The following is an 18,518-nucleotide window of genomic DNA, read 5'->3' as shown; positions in this document are numbered from 1 at the left end:
AATCAGACCCACAACCTTTTGGTGTGCAGGATGATGCTCCAACAAACTGACCAAGCCACCCGGCCAGGGCTCAAAATCAAATATTTTTGAAGGCAGTTTTATTAGTCTGTCTTCCATGATAAAGATATTTCACACTCATTAGAGCAAATTTGGAAAACACCTCTCTTTTTTTTGGTTAATCCTCACCTGGGGATATTGTTTCCATTGATTTTTAGAGAGAGTGGGAGGGAGCAAGAAACATCGATGTGAGAGAGACACATCGATTGGTTGCCTTCTGCATGGGCCCTGACCAGGTGGGGGATCGAACCTGCCACCCTTCGGTGCATGAGCTATGCTCTAACCACTGAGTCACACCAGCCAGGGCAAAAACACCCCTTTTTTGTGCCTACTATATTATAAGTTACTGGAGTTCTAATTGTCTCTCTAGCTCATAGTTTTATTCCTCTTTGCTGCTCTAATACAAAGTAGGCCCACAATTGTTATGAGGATAAATATTATTCATCCTTCAAATAATTTCCTTCAAAACATGGAAGCAGTTCTTTACTTTAGTCAGTATAGTTTTTAGTTTTTATAACATCGTGATTGATTTATACACAATTTTATGTTTTTTCATATATAATGCTTTCCTAATCTGAATTTGGCATACACATTTTTAATGGTTATGTGCCAATTGAGTGGATGAAAGAATTTATTTGCTGTTGTAGATAGCATCATTAAATCCCAAAAGAAGAATCGTATTGGCGATGACAGTAATTATTGGTTTTCTTTCTCCAGCCTCACAAAGTACACATCTTAAAAAATATGACAACCCCTTTAAAGAATTACCGCCCTCCATTTGCCATGTTTTCCCCCCAGTGCTTATTAATAAGAAACAGGTGTGAGATTTAGTGAACAGAGTGGCGGTATTTTACATGTTTGACAGATCTTTCTAATGTCTGGATTAATTGAAGGTAGATGGGCTTTCACACCTGCTTCTGCCTTCAGCATCTTGCAATATGTTGTTTTGAAGTATCAAGAAAATGGAGCTGTGCACAGATACATAGTGAATCATACTATAGAAGTTCCTTAATGTGGGTCCCTCGTTTTCTCTCGATTAGATTGAGGGCATGCATTTTTGGCAATAATATCAGAGAAGTGACGTGCCCTTGCAATGCATCATGTCAGAGGGCACGTGATGTCAGTATGTCTTATTACTGATGATGTCTACCTTCATTGCTTGGTTAAGGTAGTGTCTGCCTGGTTTCTCTACTGTAACATAGTTACAAAAACTTTTTTTCTTGTGATGAGAACTTTTAAGATTTATTCTCTTAACTTTCAAATATACAGTACAGTATTGTTAAACTGTAGTCATCATGCTGCACATTACATCCCCACATCTTAATTTATCTTATAACTGGAAGTGTGTACATTTTGACCATGTTCACTCCCCACCTCCCACCCCACCCTCACCCCTGCTTTTAGCAACCACCAATCTGTTTTGTGTTTCTATGAATTTGGTTTTTTTAGATTACACATATAAGTGGGATCATACAGAGTTTGTCTTTGTCTGACTTATTTCACATAGCATATTTCACATATATGGACCTCAGGGTCCATTCATGTTGTTCCAAATGGTAGGGTTGCCCTCTTTTAATATTCTAAATAATATTCCTCTGTGTGTGTGTGTGTGTGTGTGTGTGTGTGTACACACCACATCATCTTTATCCATTCATCAGTAAGTGAACATTTAGGTTATTTTCATGTCTTGGTCATTGTAAATAATGCTGCAGTGAACATGAATGTGCAGATATTTCTTTGAGATAGTGATTTTGTTTCTTTTGGATATATACCCATAAGTGGAATTACTGGATCATATAGCACTGTTTTTAGTTTTTTAGTTTTTTTCATACTGTTTTTCAAAGTGGCTGCACCAATTTACATTCCCACATGCGGTGCACAGGACTTCCCTTTTCTCCACATCCAACACTTATCTCTTGTCTTTTTAAGGACAGCCATTCTAATAGGTCTGAGCTGGTATCTCATTGTGGTTTTCGTGGGTGTGTTTTTTTTTTTAACATACTTAATTCACTTTATTTTTCTTGCATAAAATTATGTGGTGGCCACAGCTGGAGCCTGGGTCTTCTGCACAGAAACTCTGGTGTGGATCTTTACAAGGTGGTCAGTGAATTCCTGAGAGGGAGACTTGGTGAACACAGTCTCTTTCCAGAGATTGGGAGTGAGATAGCTGTAGATCTTAGAGATGACATCAAAGGTGGCCTTGGTGAAGTTGCCCAGGGTGGCAGTGCAGCCCCTGATGGAAACGTAGCAGTTGTCGATTCTGGCCATCAGCAGCAGCTCCTTGCGCACAGGGGCTGAGAGAATGCCAGTGCCCCTGGGGGCAGATATGAGGCGCACCAACACAGCACCACAGTGGTTGGTCACCTTGCAAGGGACAGTGTGGGGCTTGCTGATCTTGCTTTCCTAGTAGCCTTGCCTCACAGGGACAATAGAGAGCTTGACTAGGATGATGGCCCCATGGATGGCAGTTGCTATTTCCTTTGAACACTTAACACCCAGAACAACTGGATCCTCTGGCCATCGCTTGTCTACTTTTGCACAGGCCTAATCTTTAAAACCTTGTCCTTCAGGGATGCCCCCAAATCAATAATCTCAGATTCCTTGATGGGCAGGGAGAAGAGGTAGATCTCCAGGGACGTTATCTTCATGTCCTTGCAGGTGGCTGAGCTTGGTGACTGGAATCTACTCCTTGTCCTCAGCCTTGCCTCTTCAAGCTCTACGGCCTGGGCCCAGGCCCCAACCCTGGCTGAGACCTTGGCCCTGGGTGCTGCAGTAGCCTCCCCATTCTAGGGCCCCCTGGGCCACCAGGCTCTCCTGTAGCATTTGTGTATTTCCTCTCACCATTTAGTGTTTCCTTGGGAAAGTAGCTCATTGAGGTTTTGATTTGTATTTCCCTGATGATGTTGAGTACCTTTTCATGTACCTGTTGGCCATTTGTATGTCGTCTTTGAAAAAAATATTTATTTAGATACTCTCCCCACTTTTTAATCAGATTGGTTACTATTGAGTTGTATGAGTTATTTATGTATTTTGGATATTAGCCCAATCAGATAAATGTTTTGCAGATATTTTCTTCCATTTGGTAATTTGCCTTTTCATTTTGTTGATGGTTTCCTGTGCTGTGCAGAAGCTTTTTAGTTTGATGTAGTTTCACTAGTTTGTTTTTGCTTTTGTTGCTTTTGCTTTTGGTGTCAAATCCAAAAAATTCATTGCCAAGACTGATGTTAAGGAGCTTACCCCCTGTTTTCATTAAGAAGTTTTATGGTTTCAGGTCTTATGTTTAAGTCTTTATTTTAATAGAGTTGATTTTGTGTATGGTGTAAGATAGGGGTCTAGTTTTATTCTTTTGCATGTGGCTGCCCATTTTTCCCAGCACTAGATTTTGAAGAGACTATCCTTTTCCCATTGTATATTCTTGGCTCCTCTGTTGTAAATTAATTGTCCATAACTGCATGGGTTTATTTTGGGGCTGTATTCTGTACCATTGATCTGTGTGTCTGTTTTGATTTCAATACCATTCTGTTTTGATTACTGTAACTTTGTAGTATAGTTTGAAATCAGGAAGCAGTGATGCCTCCATCTTTGTTCTTTGTTTTGTTTGTTTTTTAAAATATATCTTTATTGATGTCAGAGAGAGGAAAGGAGAGGGGGAGAGAGAGAGAGAAACATCAATGATGAGAGAGTCATTGATCAAGCCTGCAACCAGGCATGTGCCCTGACCAGGAATCGAACCCCGGTCGCCTGGATCCTAGGTCGATGCTCAACCGCTGAGCCACGCCCGGCCGGGCTGTTCTTTGTTCTTAAGATTGCTTTGGCTATTTGGGGTCTTTTATGGTTCCATATAAATTTTAGGATTATTTTTTTTATTTCTGTGAAAAATGTCATTGGAATTTGGATAGACATTGTAGTGAATGTATAGATTGTTTTGGGTAGTATGGACATTTTAACAGTACTCTTCCAATCCATAAGCATGGAATACCTTTTCATTTATTTGTGTCTTTAGTTTCTTTCATCAGTGTCTTATAGTTTTTAGTGTACAGATCTTTCACCTCCTTAAATTTATTCCAAGGTATTTTATTCTTTTTGATGCAGTTGTAAATGGGATTTTCTTAATTTTTGTTTCTCGTAGTTCATTGTTAGTGTATAGAAATGCAGTTTATTTTATTTTTTTTAATCCTCACCTGAGAATATTTTTTCCATTGATTTAGGGGAGAGTGGAAGGGAGAGGAAACAGGGGAGAGAGAAAGAGAGAGAGAGATATCGGTGTGAGAGAGACACAGTGATTGATTGCTTCCCACATGCACCCCAAACAGGGCTAGGGATTGAACCTGTAACCTAGTTACATGCCCCTGACTGGGAATCAAATCTGAGACCCTTTGGTCCACAGGCTGTTGCTCAAACCACTGAGCCAAACCGGCCAGGGTGAAATGCAATTGATTTTTGTAAATTGACTTTGTTTTGTTTTAAAAAGATTTTTGTACTACGTTTCAAGGTAGTATCTTTTTTTTTTAAACATATCTTTATTGATTCCAGAGAGAGGAAGGGAGAGAGAGAGATAGAAACATCAATGATGAGTCATTGATCAGCTGCCTCTTGCATACCCCCGACTGGGGATCGAGCCCGGAACCCGGGCATGTGCCCTGACCAGGAATCGAATCCCGATCGCCTGGATCCTAGGTCGACACTCAGCCTCTGAGCCATGCCCAGCCAGGCTATAAATTGACTTTGTTATCCTGAAACTTTACTGAATTGGTTTATTCTTTCTTTGGTGGAGTTTTCAGGTTTTTTATATATTTGACCATGTCATTGGAAACTAAATTTAAAAAACCAAATAAATAAAACTTAGCATCAGAACCATTTTCCATGTTGCCACAGTCTTCATAATGAGCATTTTTGTGGTTGCATAGTAAATTATTTTCCCTATGCATAATTAGGTTGTTTCCAGTATTTGATTGCCCGAATCAGATTGTTATATTTTGTGCTAATAGTGTTTTGTTACTGTTAAATTATTTCCTTAGGAAGAAAAAACCACCGTGTCATCTGCAAATACTGATAGTTTTACTTTTCCTTTCTGATTTGATTGCCTTTTATTTTTTATTGCCTAATTGACTTCCAGTATTTTATTTTGAATAACAGTAGTGATAGTGGACATCCTTGTTTTATTCCTGATCTTAGAGGAAAAGCTTTCAGTTTTTCACCTTTGAGTATGATGTTAGCTTTGGTCTTGTCATATGTGAGTGAACTTTATTATGTTGAGGTATATTCTCTCTATGCCCACTTGTTGAGAGTTTTTAATCATGAATGATATTGAATTTTATCAGTGCTTTTTCTGCATTTATTGAGCAGATCATATGATTTTTATTCATTTTGTTACTATGCTGTGTCATATTGATTGATTTGCAGACGTTGAACTATTCTTGCAGGCCTGGAATAGTTCCCACTTGATCATGATGTATAAAACTTGCTCATTTTTAAAAATGAACTTTGAATAGTCTCAGAATGATGCCTCAATCATAATATTAGATAATGTCTTGTTGCATAAGACACAATAAGGTAAATTATTAGCATTTTTAAAGGTAAGTGTAAGAGTTCCCATCGTATTTTTGTTTCTTCTTTACAGTTTCATCTACTTTCCTTGGGGTAAGATGCTTGTCTTTTAGAAATTAGACAACTTGCTGATACTGTCAGTTTCATCTTTTTTAGCATCTTTAGACATGGATGCTGTAACTGAATTGAGAAATCAAGTCTTCCGATCTTCCTTTCTTAAGGAAATTATCCATCCTTAAATGTAAAAAAATTATAGACATGTTTTCTTTTGAGAATAAAATATTAAAGTCACAAAATGTTAAAATATAACAGTTTTAGATAAAATTTTAAAACTTAGAGAAGTTTTTAAGTGTTAAAAATATTGCAGCCGTGGCTTAGTAGTTTGGGAGTTGTCCCATGCACCAGGAGGTTGCCAGTTCGATTCCTGGTCAAATTCGCCCCAGTTTTGGGCTTGATAGGGGGGCATGGAGGAGGAAGCCGGTCAATGTTGCACTCTCACATTGATGTTTCTCTCTCACTCTCTCAGAATCAGTAAACTATTCTAATACACACACACACACACACACACAATTGCAAAACAGGACAATAGAATGTACTGCATGTTTAGGCATAAAGCAAAGCCTCAAAATTTGAAGTTAATATATTGGATAATATTCCAGTTATAGGAATTATAGCAGGTGTAAATGATAACTAAAATTATTTTTAATGTTTTAATTTATTGTTGAAAGTATGACAGATGTCCCTTCCCCCCCATTGATCCCTTCCGTCTCCCCTCCCCCCTCCAGACCTTTACCACACTATTGTCTGTGTCCATGGGTTATGCATATATGCATATAAGTTCTTAGGTTATTCTCTCCCCACTCACCTCCCCACCCCTTCCTTCCCTCTAAGATTGGTCAGTCTGTTCCATGCCTGTATGTCTCTGGATCTGCTTTGTTTTTTGGTTTATTTTGTTCATTAGATTCCACATATGAGTAAGATCATGTGATACTTGTCTTTCTCTGACTGGCTTATTTTGCTTAGTAATAGTAGTCTCCAGGTCCCACCATGCTGTCTCAAAGGGTAAGGGACCCTTCTTTTTTACAGCTGCATAGTATTCCATGGTGTAATTCCAAGAATATGCTTGATATAATTTCAGTCTTCTTGAACTTTTAGAGACTTGTTTTGTGTCCTAATATGTTGTCTATCTTTGAGAATGTCCCATGTGCACCTGAGAAGAATGTATATTCTGCAGCTTTGGGGTAAAATGTTCTGTAAATGTCAATTAAGTCCATCTGATCTAGTGTGTCACTTAGAGTCCCTGTTTCCTTTTTGATTTTTTCTCTAGAAGATCTATACAGTAAAATCAGTAGGGTAAAGTCCCCTACTATGACTGTATTGCTGTCCAGCTCTACCTTTAAGTCCTCCAGAAGTTTGTTGGTTTTTTTCAGCCTATGTGATTCTTTTGTTCTGAGGTGGGTCTCTTGTAGACAACATATGTTTGGGTCATGTTTTCTTATCCATTCAGCTACCCTATGTCTATTGATTTGAACATTTATTCCATTTACATTTAAGGTTATTATTATATTTTTAAGCTTCTTTTTTTTTAAAAAAAATCTTTATTTCAGAGAGAGGAAGGGGTGAGGGAGAGAGAGATAGAAACATCAATGATGGGAGAATCATTGATTGACTGCCTCCTGCATGCATGCTCCCCACTGGGAGTTGAGCCCTCAACCTGGGCATGTGCCCTCACTAGGAATCAAACCCTGATCTCCTGGATCATAGGTCAATATTCAACCACTGAGCCACATGGGCCAGGCTAAGGTTGTTATTGATAGGTACTTATCTATTGCCATTTTAATTCTTTATGCCCATGTTTCTTTCTTTATCTCTCTCTCTCTCATTCTCTCTCTCTCCTTCTTATTACAGTAGTCTCTTTAACATTTCTTGCAATGCTGGTTTGGTGGTGATAAACTCCTTTAGCCTTTTTTTGTTTGTGAAACTATTTCACCATCTGTTTTGAACGATAGCCTTATTAAATAGAGTAGTTTTGGTTTCACATCCTTTTCATTACCTTGAATACTTCATGCCATTCCCTTCTGGCCTATAGAGTTTCTGATGAGCAATCCACTGACAGCCTTATGGAATTGCTTTTCTCTTGCTGCCTTTAAGATTCTCTCTGTCTTGAATTTTTGGTATTTTAATAATGATGTATCTGGGCGTGGGCCTCTTTGGATTCTTCTTGCTTGGGACTCTCTGTACATCCTGAACTTATGTGACTTTTTCCTTGACCGGGTTAGGGAAGTTTTCTGCCATTGTTTCTTCAAACAGGTTCTTTGTCCCTTGCTCACTTTGTTTCCCTTCTGGAACTCCTATGATGGAATATTGTTATGTCTCTTGTTGTTCCACAGCTCCCTTATTAGACTGTCCTCCTGATTTTTAATTGTTTTTTCTTTTTTGGTTCTCTGAGTCGTTTTTTCCTACCCTTTCTTCTAATTCGCTGACCCAGTCCTTAGCTTCCCCTAATCTGCTGTTTATTCCTTCCAGCATATTTTGTCTCCCATTTTTGGCTGCCTGTTTGGGTTTGTTTCTGTGTATTAGATAGATCTGCTAGGACTCCCAGTCTTTTGGATGGTCTCTGGTGTGGGCCATTGTCAGACGCTGTTTGTGACTGGCTTTGAGAACCCTGTTTGAAGCTTTCTGCAACCCACAGCTTGTGGCTGGGTGCATTTGGAAAGGATCAAGATGCACACCAAGGTCTGCTTTTCCAAGCGCTTGGTCCAAAGCAAATCAGGCAAAGACTCAGTGAACCCAGAGGCTGATTGTTAGTCAGTCTCTTAATGAGCCTCAGGCTTTAGAAACTCCAAAGGGTGGGGTGAGAGGTTTTCCAACACGGTGGGGCAATTGCTTCCTCTCTAGGCAAAAGCTGCATGAATAGTAAATGTCTGCCTGAGAAAGATATCCTCTGTAGTATGGGGGAATGACACAGCACAGGAGTCCAGATGGGTGCCCTCCAAGCTCTATCTCCAGAGCCCGCAACCCTAGATTCTCCTCACACCCCTCTGATCCACTCTGCCCTCTCTCTTGCCGGAGCGCAAAGTGAGTGGCTACACACAAAACTTTGTGCATTCGCACTTTTAGAGGGTGCCTGTATTTCCAGCCACTTCTCCCTGGAAGACAGAAACCCCACTGTTTTTCACAGCCAGATGCTATGTGAGCACCTTTCTCAGTTCTGGTGCTCTAGGCTGGGGAGTTTATACCCCAGAGTCCTCAGTGGGAACCCCCCACAGATGAGATATCCCTTCAGACCTTCAGCTGCTGCCTGTGGGAGCCCAGCCAGCCCTCTTGTGCCTCCGCACTTCCTGCCAGTCTCTATGCCATCTCCATTTTCCATCTGTGGTTATGAGGGTGCTCTCCAACTAATCTTCAGTTGATTATTCAGGATGTTTTTCTTTATTTTAGTTGTAATTCCAGTTTGGTCCCAGGAGAGTGTCAGTGTAGCTTCCACTTAATCCTGACTGGGAATCAGATCTGTGACTTTTTGGTGCTTGGGATGAATATCAGCCAACTGAGCCACACCAGGCCAGGGAGAAGGTGGAATTTTGTTGATTGGCTGTGAGATGTGAGTTTGGTCAAGAATGGTCCTGACAGTCTTCACGGAGAGTGTCCGTGGTTTCCTGCTTCAACAGTGCTTGGACGGAACCCGGCGCTCTACCTGTCCCAGCCAGCGGCCCAGACCCAGCTCCTCACAGCGCCTCCGACAGCCCCAAGGCCCCCCGCCACCGCTCCAGCGCCACAGCCGCCTCACCTTAGCCACCACCATGAGCATGACCGGGTCCACCTTGCAGGTGCGCCAGAACTACCACCAGGACTCGGAGGCCGCCATCAACCGCCAGATCAACCTGGGCTCTGCGCTTTCTATGTCTACCTGTCCATGTCTTACTACTTTGACCGAGATGATGTGGCTTTGCAGAACTTTGCCAAATATTTTCTTCACCAGCCTCATGAGGAGAGGGAACATGCTGAGAAACTGATGAAGCTGCAGAACCAACGAGGTGGCCAAATCTACCTTCAGGATATCAAGAAACCAGATCGGGACGACTGGGAGAATGGGCTGACTGCAATGGAGTGGGCATTACACTTGGAAAAAAGCGTGAATCAGTCACCACTGGACTTGCACAAACTGGCCACTGACAAAAATGACCTTCATTTGTGTGACTTCATTGAGACTCACTACCTGAACAAGCAGGTGAAATCCATCAAAGAATTGGGTGACCACGTAACCAACTTGCGTAGATTGGGGGCCCCTGAAACTGGCATGGCAGAGTATCTTTTTGACAAGCACACCCTGGGAGACAGTGATGAGAACTGAGCCTTAGGCTGGCTTCCCATAGCCACGGGGTGACTTCCTGGTCACCAGAGCAGTACCTGCATGTTAGAGTTACCTTTACCTTTTCTATAACTTGTACCAAATCATTCACTTATGTCTTTCATTTGTACCGTTCCTTCAAATAAAGTAATTTGGTCCCCCCCCCAAAAAAAAAAAAAGAATGGTCCTAAGGTTTTTGACCAGAGTAACTGGAAGGGTGGAGCTGCTATTTCCTTAAATGGAGAAGACTACTGAAGGAACAAGTTTGGGATGGAGAGAAGATCAGCTATATATAGAAACTGGCATTCTGGGGAGAGGTATAAATTTGGGCTAGAGAGACAAATTTGGAAGTTGTTAGCCTATCAGTGGTATTTTAAGCCACAAGCCTGGATAAAATCACAAAGAGAGCGAGTAGGTGTAGAAGATAAGAACCTGAGGACTAAGCCCTGCAGCATTCCATGATTTAGAGGCTGAGGAGATAAGGAAAGAGTAGCAGGCAAGGGAGCAAGAAAACCAGGAGTATGTGTTCAGGAAAAATTTATTCAAGGCAGTGTGAATGTCATCATGACAAGGACTGCAAGTAGGATTGTGAGAACTGACTACTGAATTTAGCAACAGGAAAGGAAATTCTGTTTGAGGTATGTTCAGGAAAGAGTGGGAAAAGAATATAAGTCAGTAATAATAGACAGTTTTATTGAATAATTTTGCTATAAAGTGAAGCAGTAGATAGGAGGGGATGTGGAGTCAAGAGAGGGTTTTGTTTTATTTTTTCATAAGAAGAGAAATTATAGTGTTTTATGTTAATGGAAATTATTTGGTCTGGTAGAGAAGTAAAATGTGATGTTACAGGCCCTGGTTGGGTAGCTCAGTTGGTTAGAGCGTTATCTCGATATGCCAAGGTTGTGGGTTCAATCCCTGGTCAGAGTGTATCTTGTAAATCAACCACTTGCTCTGGCAGGTGTGGCTTAGTTGGTTGAGTAGAGTCCCGTACACCGTAAGGTCCCCAGTTTGATTCCCAGTCAAGTCACATGCCCAGGTTTCAAGTTTTGTGTCTGGTCGGGGTGCATATGGGAGGCAACAGATTGATGTTTCTCTCTTACATCGATGTTTCTCTCTCTCAAAATGAATAAAAACAAGTATTTTTGAAAACCTCACTTTCTAAAAAAAAAAAATCAACCAATGAATTCATAAATAAGTGGAACAACAAATCGACGTTTCTCTCTCTTTCCCCCTCTCCTCCTCTCTTTCACTCTCCCTCTCCCTTCCTCTCTCTCCCGATAATCAGTAAAGAAATTTGTAATATTATGGTGCCAAAGAGAGGGTGAGAATTATTGGAGCAATGTCTTTAAGTAGGGCAGAGAGAAGGTCTCATGCACAGATGGAGGGGTTGGTTTTCACTTGGAGCACAGATAATTCCTCCATGGTACCAGGAGAGGCAAGGTATATGGATATGGATTCAGTTAGGTAGATGCATGTAGAGATGGAAACATGTGGATGTTCTTTTTACATTGCTCTGTATTCTCAGCAAAACAGAAACCAAGGGGGGGAGGGGGCAATTAAGGGTAATATGCAACATCAAGTATAGCTGTGAAATGGCAAAGAAGCCACAAAAGAACAGTCTGGGGTAATATAATACAACAAGTTAGGCTACTTGTGATTTTCACAGCTGGTTATGTCAAGTGAATTTTAAAATTAACCATTACAGAGCTTCCATTTTACTTTAAGTTTATTTAAATTTCTTACATTTTACCTTTTATATCAAGGAATATTTTTAAGTGTACTGCTTAATTAGGGTGTGATGTCTTATATGTGCTCAAATGATTAGCTTTCACAGTCAAATGTTATCTTAGACTTCCTTGTCTTAATGGTCATATTATTCCTTACAATTCTGTTGTAAATAATATTCAAAGGTGTTAGAAAAATTTATTAACTGAAAAACAAAAGGGTAGAAACAGTTGATTATATCAGGTCTCTTTGTTTTATGTGCTAGTAACACTAATGAAAACAATAACCATCAGTTATGTAAAATGTTAATGAACTTTGATATAAGATGCAGATCTGTTATACCAATGGCCAACTTGTTTCTAGTGAAGAAAAGCAGACAAATTAATAAACCACACTTTTGTTGAGTCATCCATTCCTAGAACTATTTAAGGGCTTCGTCTAATAAGAGTGATTTAGTATACATTTGAAAGTATGCTTTGTATTTGCTCTTTTGTGTGAAATCTAAATTCATCTTCATTATTAAAGTATATAATCAAAGCCTGTAAACAGTTAACTTTAGGAGAACCAACAAAACAAAACAAACAAAACCCAGCCCGCATCATACATGCTTTTGCAGTTCTTTGCTCCTGATCCTTAGTGTGTCATTCACATATTGTCTTTTTTTTTTTTTTTTTTTGTATTTGTAAATGTTGCCCTAGGCTGGTATGTGTAAGTTTGAAAAGAACAGACGATCATTCCTTTTCTCACTCTTATGTGGAGAGAGTTTGTTGATGTGTGGCTAAATCCAGGATTTATGGGACTTGTTTTTGTGGGTCACTTATTGGTAGCACAGTGACTGCTCAGAAAGAGCTGCCTACCCCTGCTAAAGTAATCAGGCTGATTAGCTGAGCATTGCATTTTTTTTCCTGCATGTAAACTCTTACACTTATGTAGGTTGAGTTTTAGTACTCTGACTTATTTCTTTTGTATCCTGGATTGATGATCCGGGAGCTTCTTGATAATGATAATCCCCTTGGTTGTGCACAGGAAGATCATAGCCCATTCTGCAGAATTAGCGCTGTGTTGTGGACTGACAATAATCCTTAAGATGGCTGGGGTATATCTTAGACTTCATCAGAAAAATCATGTGTGTAGTCAAAGCTTTTTCTTGAACATAGAACTGGAAGCTGTCACCTAATTCCACCAGTAGGCAGTATGCTGACAGATAATGAGAAGACTTATTTAAAAAGTGCTCTATACATTTTAAGAGATTGGCAGGTGAGTTGTATAATGAATATGATGCTTTGAGTTCTGTGGAACGATACACATGAACAGACTTCTCAGGGGCCCTGACACTTGAGGTGGCATAGACACACTGAATAGTTTATTAAATTAAACATTTGGTCAGTGCCACATAGAAGCCATACATATATATACTGTTAATTGACAGTCCAGGCCATCACTTAAATCTTCTCCTAGTAGCTACCACACAAAGAGCCACACTTCTTAAAGAGAAAAACAGAAGAGGAATTACTTAATAAGTGTCCTGGTATATGTAACCAACTTGCTCAGCCTCCATAAACACCAGAATGGGACTAATTGATTGCAGGAGGAATTGGTTGCATACAAAGGCAAACATCTGAGACTTGTGACAGTCAGCAAATAAACACTGTAATAGGCTATTGAGTCTTTCCTTAAAGACAGGTCCCATGTGTCTGAAATTGAAATGCAGCCTTTCCTGTAGGTAGAGAATGACCTAGTTTTCAGAAGGTCCACTCTTTTAACCCTGCTTTTATAATGAGCAAGTGATAAGACAGTCTTCAGAACTTTCCTTCCTAGATTGGAAGATAATTTCTGTTAAACCTTTTTACTGAACTTGGCAAAAAAGTTTCTAAAAATGCATGAAGATCTTTCAATGCCCTCATTCAGCTTTTGAGTAGATAGTCTTACTGTTACAATTTTTAGTAATTAAAATTTATGTAGAATGTTGCCCAAATATTTAAAAAGGAATTTTAAGGTTTACTTACTCTTGCTCTGGTGTTAAAGGCCACTTTTGTGTTTAAAAATATTACTTAAAACTATAGTAGGTCCTTCTTCCTCTTATATTTGTATTTCAAGGACTTTGTTAATTCAGATTTATTTGCCAGTAATAATGCCAGTTTTTAGTCTGAACTACGTATTATGGAGCTTTCTTGATTCATAGATACATATATACATGGCATTAGACCATTTCTTAGTGAAGGTCCTCACCATCTAGCTTTAGCTGACAGGAGTGATTTTTAGTGAACATGGATTATTTTCAAATGAGGGTGTCTAAATTTTTTTTGGACTCTACTATTGATTTACTTAGCAGGTCATAGATAGAATAAAAGTTAACTTTTTACTTGGCTTCTTCTCAATTATAAATTTGCATTAATGATGTCTGAATTAGTTGGTGAAGCCTGTGCCAGAGGCTTCAGATAGTTTTTTTGTTTTTTGATGAATTGAGTCTCCTGGCCCGCCATTTTATTGCTTTTAAATTTTATTTTATTTTTTTAAAATATATCTTTATTGATTTCAGAGAGAGGGAGGAAGAGGGAGAGAGAGAGATAGAAACATCAATGATGAGAGTCATTGATTGGCTGCCTCCTGCACGCCCCGGCTTGGGATCAATCCTGAAACATGGGCATGTGCCCTGATGGGGAATCGAACCATGACCTCCTGGTTCCTAGGCCGACGCTCAACCGCTGAGCCACGCCTGGCCCGGCTGGCCATTTATTTCTTAGGGTCCTAAGCACTTAAAGGTCTTTAGTCCCAGCATTGTATTTCTAAGAAATATTGAAATTAATGTTCAAGATGTCACTCTCTAGTTACATGAATTGTTACACTGAATGTTAACATGATAAAATAACCAAACTTATTTAAATCAGATTTAATTTTTAATCTCTTCTGCTTTTTGCCTATCACTCAGAAGTTTTGATAAAATAAAAAAGATAAACCCATTTAAATGGCACTGTGATGATCCTGGAATACATTGCAGAAGGAATGTTAGTGGTGGGTCACTTGGAAAGCAAAACGAGTGAAGTCCTGGGGCTCTGCTGAAGCATCTCTCTTAGAAGTCTGTGTGCCAGCCATCTGGAGCAGAAACTGAAGGAAGCTCGTGGGCTCTGGCAGGGAATTTATCCCCAAGTGTTTCCTGGTTCTTTGATGTTGATTGGAGGAGGGAAGAGGAGAAGCAACTATAAAGAGTGAAGAGAGACCAGGGTGTGGATTTGTGTGGTTATTTTTGGTTGGTAATCATGATACTTTTATCACAAGAATGTTGAGGACTCCAGTATCTCAAATGAAAGGCTCTTCAAAGGGAATAAATATGAACAATTTCTCTGTAGCAAATTGAGCGAAACTGAGACCAAAATAACATATATTTTTTTAATTTAGAATGTTTTATCAAAATTTAAAAGCAGTTGCCTTGATAGTCTTAAATGGTAATAGATTATTCCACAGCCACTTAAAAAAAATTTTTTTTATCCTCACCTGAGGATAAGTTTTCCATTGCTTTTCAGAGAGAGAGGGGGAGAGAGAGAGAGATTAACATCTATGTGAGAGAGACAGATCAATTGGTTGCATCCCGCATGTGCCCCAACCAGGACCTGCAACCGAGGTATGTGCCCCTGGCTGAAATCGAACCCGGGACCCTTCAGTCCTCAATCCGAGGCTCTAACTACTGAGCCAAACCAGCTGGGGCTCAACAACCACTTATAAAGAGCTGGTTCTCTGCCACGTCCTATGTTAGATGCTTGATATTCACTGATAAGCAAAAATATGGATTCTGCTCTTATGAAGTTTACAGATAATCACAATCGGAAATGTTTGAGCACAAACTGAGGTGCCACTATCTAGGAAAAGAACATCAGTGAGTGCATTTGACAGAAGACCTTTATGTGGACAGGGTGGGCAGGGATGTCTTAGGGAAGGCTGCCCTGATCTCTGAAGGATGAATAGGAGTTAACTGGGCATTGGGAAGGGCATTCCGCATTGAGGGATCAGCACGTGCAAACTGTAGCAGGAGGGAGTGTACTGCGTTTGAGGAACTGAAATTAGGCCGGTGGGATTAGAGATGCAGAGAACAAACATGAAGTGAGGTGGGTGGGGCCAGACCGTGGAGGTGCTTATCAGCCATGGTCTTTGGCGATGGGTCTTTGTTTCTTGGTTGTTATTTACTCTTTAACACTTTATTGTGGAAAATTTCAGATATACACAGAAGGGAGATAGTATAATAAACTCATTGTTGTACTCACCTTCCAGCTTTAATCAGTAGTTGGCCAATTTTATTTCATCTGGAGTTTCACCCATATGGTTATAGTTGTGATTTTCAAAGTAATAGGAGCCATTTAAAGGGTGAGCCAGTAAAAGCAGGGGTGAGCCCTGGTCAGGCAGCTCAGTTGGTTGAAGTGTCGTCCTGTACAGCAAAAAGTTGCAGGTTCAATTCCTGGTCAGGGCACATATCTAGGTTGTAAGTTCTATCCCCAGTTGGATCATGGGCATGTTTGGGAGGCAACAGATCGATGTTTCTCTCACATTGATGTTTCTCCCTTTCTATCTCTAAAAAAATCAATAAACATATCCTCAGGTGAGGAGTAAAAAAAGCAGGGGTGAGTGGGAAATTTGACCAGATTATAGTGTTGAAAGATAATTTGGGCTGCCGAATAGAAAATAGGTTGGAGAGGGGAGAGCATATATATTGAGAAACCAGTTAGACAGTGTAATATAGCAGTCCTGTCAAGTAAATACCTTGCATCAGGTTAGTGGCACTTGGGTGGAGAGAAGTGCACAGATTTCAGAGATATAGAGATCCCCTGGGCTTGGTAACAGGTTAGATACGAGAGGTGAAGGAGAGGGAGAAGGTGGCCCTGGTGACTCCTGGGTTTCTGACTTGAACCTCGGGTGATTGATATTGATGCAGTGTGAAGGCCAAGCACAGGAAGGAAGAAGGCAACCAGTTTCACCATCTTATCTCCCCCTCAAATGTCTAGTTCTGTGCCTTTTTCCAGATTACAGGACAGCATGCTCCTCACACTGAGGCCCAAGAACTAAGCTGAATTTGAACTGTGCTCTCCTAACCCGTCTAAAGGATACACTAGTGTTTGGGTTTGAAGAACATCCTGGAGACTTCTATGCAGAATGTTGCCAAGACGACAGCAAAACCAGATTTACCCATTAGGGCAGGTGCAAGTTGTCAGAAATATTCTGGGAATAATCTGCTTGGATTTTGAGTAATACTTAACATATTCTTTGAGAAGTCACCAATTCTTAAAAATAAATGAGAAAAAAATGTACACTTTCTAAATATTACGTTTCAGGGCTTTATTTAACTATTTCTTTTTAATCTTTCAGGTAATACTTATAGTAAACTGCCTGTAGGTAATCTGGGACTTGTGTCCAAGATTATGAGTGTTATGTATTTTGGCACAGGCACCTGTGTGAGTCATCCCATGGAGAGGTCAGGATTAGTCTCCGGCCCTTGGAGCCTCTACCAGCTAGCAGTGTGATACTTCATAAGGTTCCTGAGAAGACCAACCCTCTGTGTACCTGCCCAGCTCATGGCTAGCATTAATATTCTGTAGGAATTTTTAAAATCTTTTCACCATTCTGAGGTAGCATGTAATAAATGATTTTAAGTAAAAGATTAATCACTAGGTTAATTTGTAGTTTTTCTCAGAGAGTCCTTTCTTGGCTCTCTGATGTAGCTCTCCAAGTCATACCCTGTCACAGCATGCTCCTTCATTTTCTTTCAAGCACCTGCTATTGCCTGATCTTACCTTATTTACCCGTTACATGACTCTCCTCCTTAACACTGACTCCAACAGAGCAGTGGTCTCCTCTGTCTTGCTTCCCAGTGTAGCCTTAGTTTCTAGACAAGAGTCAGGCACGTACACATTACAAAGAAATAGAGTATGAATGAATAAAGGAATGTCAGTATGTAAATATATTTCTACCTTTCCTTCATTTCCTTCAGATAATTCACATTTTATAATTTAGTTTAAAATAATCACATAAGAAAAGTGCTTTTTTTGTCAACAAATGAATTGTTTGGTACCTAACACATATTAAAATGCACACTGAGCCCGGCCGGGCGTGGCTCAGCGGTTGAGCGTCGACCTGGGATCCAGGCGATCAGGGTTCGATTCCTGGTCAGGGCACATGCCCAGGTTGTGGGCTGCAGCCGATCAATGACTCTCTCATCATTGATGTTTCTGTCTCTCTCCCTCTCCTTTCCTTTCTCTGAAATCAATAAAGATATATTAAAAAAGAAAAAAAAATGCACACTGAAATACATTATGGCTTACAAAATAGACAAAACTTGCTTACATAATATAATGTTTGGAATTTTTATCTTTGACTTTTAAAAAACTGGCTTATTTCATATTTTTAGGATAGTTTTGTTTCAGAATGATGACAGATGAGATTTCAGGATGCTTTTTGCAATTATCTTTCAGTAAATAACGTTGCAGGTATGAGTAACCTTTAATTCTCACTAATAAAAAGTTAAGATGGAGATATTCATCGTTTATCTTTTGCTATTAGGTTTTGAAGTGTGGGACATATTTATGTTGTATACAGTGATTTTTGATTAATTGAAATGCAACTGCAGATGTGGTAGAAATCATTTTGAAAGAAATTTCTAGGATTATATTTATGTTCGTTGTAAATTTATATTTTTATACTAAGTGTTCCTTTAGTATCCTGTATTTAACTAATGGTCCATTACAGATTGTGACACAGTAATCATTTGCTTTGAGCTTCAAAAGGATGGGTAGGATTTACATATTGATTCCCTGTTGTTTAGATTTTTAAACTGTCATTAGCAGTTTATTTAGAAATT

General features: G+C 39.7%; 1 protein-coding gene and 2 pseudogenes across 3 annotated transcripts in view; 2 read left to right on the top strand and 1 right to left on the bottom strand.

Moving 5' to 3' along the window:
* NUDT3 (nudix hydrolase 3) overlaps nucleotides 1-18,518 on the top strand; it is a 101,141-nt gene that overhangs the window by 18,314 nt on the left and 64,309 nt on the right. The gene's annotated exons all lie outside the window — the stretch shown is intronic.
* LOC308558641 (small ribosomal subunit protein uS5 pseudogene) lies at nucleotides 2,089-5,506 on the bottom strand (annotated as a pseudogene). The gene is made up of 2 exons: nucleotides 5,499-5,506; nucleotides 2,089-2,764 (listed from the first exon to the last, which is right to left on the bottom strand). The product of its transcript is annotated as a small ribosomal subunit protein uS5 pseudogene (transcript).
* Nucleotides 9,364-10,040, top strand: LOC308558922 (ferritin heavy chain pseudogene; annotated as a pseudogene). The gene has a single exon. The product of its transcript is annotated as a ferritin heavy chain pseudogene (transcript).

This window comes from Miniopterus schreibersii, assembly GCF_964146895.1.
Source record: "Miniopterus schreibersii genome assembly, chromosome: 6".
Lineage (NCBI taxonomy): Eukaryota > Metazoa > Chordata > Mammalia > Chiroptera > Miniopteridae > Miniopterus > Miniopterus schreibersii.
This window is presented reverse-complemented; position numbering and strand designations above follow the sequence as displayed.